Genomic DNA, 4,957 nt, shown 5'->3' with positions numbered 1-4,957 from the left:
GACAGACCCACAGCCAACATCATACTCAATGGACAAAAACTGAAAGCCATCCCTCTGAGGACAGGAACAAGACAAGGGTGCCCACTTTCACCACTCCTATTCAACATAGTACTGGAGGTGCTGGCCAGAGCAATTCGGCAGGAAAAAGAAATAAAAGGAATCCAAATAGGTAACGAAGAAGTAAAACTCTCGCTGTTTGCAGACGACATGATCCTATATATAGAAAACCCCAAAGAATCCATAGAAAAACTATTAGAAATAATCAACAACTACAGCAAAGTAGCAGGGTATAAAATTAACGTGCATAAATCAGTAGCATTTCTATACACTAACAATGAACTAACAGAAAAAGAACTCCAGAACTCAATCCCATTCACAATTGCAACGAAAAGAATAAAATACCTTGGGATAAACTTAACCAAGGAAGTGAAGGATCTATACAATGAAAACTACAAGACTTTCTTGAAAGAAATTGACGATGACATAAAGAGATGGAAAGACATTCCTTGCACATGGATTGGAAGAATAAACATAGTTAAAATGTCCATACTACCTAAAGCAATATACAGATTCAATGCTATCCCAATCAGAATCCCAAGAACATTCTTCACAGAAATTGAACAAACAATCCTAAAATTCATATGGGGCAACAAAAGACCACGAATTGCTAAAGCAATCCTGAGCAAAAACAAAGCCGGCGGAATCACAATCCCCAATTTCAAAACATACTACAAAGCTACAGTGATCAAAACAGCATGGTACTGGTACAAAAACAGGTCCACAGATCAATGGAACAGAATTGAAAGCCCAGAGATAAAACCACACATCTATGGACAGCTAATCTTCGACAAAGGAGCAGAGGGCCTACAATGGAGAAAAGAAAGTCTCTTCAACAAATGGTGTTGGGAAAACTGGACAGCCACATGCAAAAGACTGAAAATTGACCATTCTTTTTCACCACACACCAAAATAAACTCAAAATGGATCAAAGACCTAAAGATTAGGCCTGAGACAATAAGTCTTTTGGAAGAGAATATAGGCAGTACACTCTTTGAGATCAGTTTCAAAAGAATCTTTTCGGACACTGTAACTCCTCAGTTGAGGGAAACAATAGAAAGAATAAACAAATGGGACTTCATCAGACTAAAGAGCTTCTTCAAGGCAAGGAAAAACAGGATTGAAACAAAAAAACAGCTCACTAATTGGGAAAAAATATTTACAAGCCACTTATCTGACAAAGGGTTAATCTCCATAATATACAAAGAACTCACACTGATTAGCAACAAAAAAACAAACAACCCGATCAAAAAATGGGCAGAGGACATGAACAGACATTTCTCAAAAGAAGATATGAATATGGCCAATAGACACATGAAAAAATGTTCATCATCACTAATCATCAGGGAAATGCAAATCAAAACTACACTAAGATATCACCTTACACCCGTTAGATTGGCAAAAACATCCAAAACCAAGAGTGACAAATGTTGGAGAGGATGTGGAGAAAGAGGAACCCTCATACACTGTTGGTGGGAATGCAAACTGGTACAGCCACTATGGAAAACAGTATGGAGATTTCTCAAAAAGTTAAAAATAGAAATACCCTATGACCCAGCCATCCCATTACTGGGTATCTATCCTAAGAACCTGATATCAGAAATCTCAAGAGTCCATTGCACCCCTATGTTCATCGCAGCATTATTTACAATAGCCAAGATGTGGAACCAGGCTACATGCCCAGAAACTGATGATTGGATAAAGAAGATGTGGTATATATACACAATGGAATATTACTCAGCCATAAAAAATGACAAAATTGGCCGATTCACAACAACGTGGATGGACCTCGAGGGCATTATGTTAAGCGAAATAAGCCAGTCAGAGAAAGACGAACTCTATATGACTCCACTCATAGGTGGAAGTTAGTATATTGATAAGGAGATCTGATCGGTGGTTACCAGGGAAAAGGGGGGGTGGGGGGAGGGCACAGAGGGGGAGGTGGTGTACCCACAACATGACTAACAATAATGTACAACTGAAATCTCACAAGGTTGTAATCTAGCATAACATTAATTAAAAAAAAAAAAAAAAAAAAAGCAGCTCCTTTTCTTGGTTTTCTGGATTTGCCTATGGTTTGCCACAGCGTGCACACCCCAAATTGCAATTCTTTGGCTATTCTTAAATAAACTTATTTTAAGATAAAATAACAGGCAAATTTGCATTTTAAGTTAACAAAGGAAATTGACAAGCTGCATCATAAATTATATGGAATTGCAGGGAAATCAGAATAGCCAAACAAATCTTCAAAAGTAAAACAAAGCAGTAAGATTAATATTTTCTGATTTCAAATCTGACTGCTCAGCAGAGTAATCAAGGAGTGTGGTCATAACACAAGGACAGAACACAGATCAATGGGTTCGATTGAGATTCCAGATACAAACTCATTCATCTCTGGTCAATTGATTTTCAAAAACGGTGCCAGGAATGAGGAAAGAATATTCTTTTCAAAAGCTGCTGCTGGGACAACTGGATAGCAACATGCAGAAGAAGGAAGTTGGACTTTCACATTACACCACACAATAATTTACCAAAATGGATTGAAGACCTAAACCTGAGGTGAAACTACAATACTCTTAGAAAAAACGGAAAAATATGACCCTGGATTTGGCAAAGAATTATTACATATGATACCAAAAGCAAAAACAGTAAAAAAGAAAAAAAAAGGATCATCTGAACTTCATTGAAATTAATCACTTTTGTGCTTCAGAGGACACCATCAGGCAAGTGAAAACACCCATGGGAACCCCTGTGCACTTCTGGTGGGAATGCAAAATCATGCTGCTATTGTGGAAAGCAGTACGGCAGTTTTTCAAAAATTACAGAGTGTTACCATATCATCCAGCATTTCCATTTCTGAGTATATACCCAAAAGAATTCAAAACATTGACTGAAACAGATATTTGTACACCTGTGTTCATAGGATCATTATTCACAGTAGCCAAAAAGTGGAAGCAACCCAAGTGTTCATCTACAGCTGGATGGATCAACAAAATGTGGTTACACATACAACTGAACATTATCCAGCTTTAAAAAGAAATGAAATTCTGACACATGCTACAACATGGGTGAACCTTGAGGACATTATGCTAGGTGTAACAAACCAGTCAAAAAAAGGAGAAAAACTGTATGATTCCAGTGATATGAGGTGCCTAGAGTGGTCAGATTCATCCACACAGCACAATGGTGGTTGTCAGGGGCTCTGGGGCAAGGGTAACGGGCTGTTGGTGTCTAATATGGGTAGAGTTGCAGTTTTGCAGGATGAAGAGTTCTGGAGATTGGTTTCACAACGCCAGTGTACTTCACACTGTGAACCATACACTTAAATATGGATAGATGTAACTTGTATGGAATAAATATAGTAGGTGGTCAAGAGGTACACACTTCCTGTTATAAAATAAATAAGTCACGGGGATGTAATGTACAGCCTGGTGACTGGAGTTTATACTACTGAATTGCATATATTTTTTTTTAATTTTTTATTTCCTAACCCCTCCCCCACCATACATAGTTGTATATCTTAGTTGCAGGTCCTTCTAGTTGTAGGATGTGGGATGCCGCCTCAACGTGGCCTGACAAGCGGTGCCATGTCCAACCCAGGATCCGAGCCCTGGGCCGCCACAGCGGAGCGCGCGAACCCAACCACTAGGCCACGGAGCCGGCCCCTGAATTGTATATTTAAAATTTGCTGAGAGTAGATCTTAAAAGTTCTCATCACAAGGAAAAAAATTTATAACTATGTGTGGTGATGGATCTTAACTAGACTTACTATGGTACTCCTGAAATGAATATAATGGTATATGTCAATTATGTCTCAATTTAAAAATAACAAATGAAGTTTTGATACATGCTGCAACATGGAATTTCCTGAAAAATTTATACCAAATGAATGAAGTCAAACGCAAAGACCGCATATTATATAATTCCATTCTTCTGAAAGTCAACAAATACGGAAATGTATAGAGACAGAAAATAGATCAGTGGTTGTCTGGGGCTGGCGCTTGGAGGAGCTAAGTGGGAAGACAGGGCAGTGGTAGGTTAAGGGTAGAGGCGTTTCTTTTTAGGTGATGGAAATGTTGTGAAATTGACTGTGGTAATGATTGCACATATCTGTGAATATATGGAAAACCAGTGAGTTGTAGACATGAAAGGGCTCCGACGGATACTATGTGTATTGTATCTTAAGAAAACTGTTCAAATAAGTGGATAAATGCATTGAGTTTTGCAATGCAAATGAGTTTTGCAATCTAATCTTTTAAGCCTATGAATATTTTCCATGTACATCCCATATTTACATAACCTTTTCTGGTTTTTTGTCCTATCAGTCCAAACAGGAATTGAATTACCTTAGGGATATTATAGCCTTCACACTTCAAAGTTCTCTCAGGATACATTAAAGAAATGATCTAAAATAAATTTCCCTCCAGGGTAAAACATACACCTGAGAATTGAATGAACACGCCTCACACCATGTGTTTAGAGTGCGAGGAGACCTTGCGCCCAGCTGGGGCTGCGGTTCCAACGTCCCATCAGAGCCAAGGTTTGTGAGGCCATAGGATTCCTTAAAGTCTGATCTGAGGGGGTGGGGAAGCGCTGGGTGGAAGACGCAACACTGTCAACAGTCAGAGATCAAAGTGGAGTCAGATTAATCATTACACACCATGAGGTGACTTTTGAGTGTCTATGTTTGCAAAGGGTTACAGTTCCTCGAGTGGCCTCAATGGAAGAGTCCCCGGAGAGGACAAGGTACAGCGCCAGGTCAGCTCAGACACAGGATCTCCATCCTGCTGTCACTCCCGAGTGAGGGGGCGGGGTCTTTTGAAATGTCCAATCAGGGTTGGTTCCCGGGCAGGTGGGCGGGGCGACGTCCGCAACCACCCCCGACTTCCTGTCATTCCAC

The sequence above is a fragment of the Equus caballus genome, chromosome 7 (genome assembly GCF_041296265.1).
Source record: "Equus caballus isolate H_3958 breed thoroughbred chromosome 7, TB-T2T, whole genome shotgun sequence".
In the NCBI taxonomy this organism is placed as follows: Eukaryota; Metazoa; Chordata; class Mammalia; order Perissodactyla; family Equidae; genus Equus; species Equus caballus.
The sequence above is the reverse complement of the archived record's forward strand: the minus strand, read 5'-3'. Positions refer to the sequence as shown.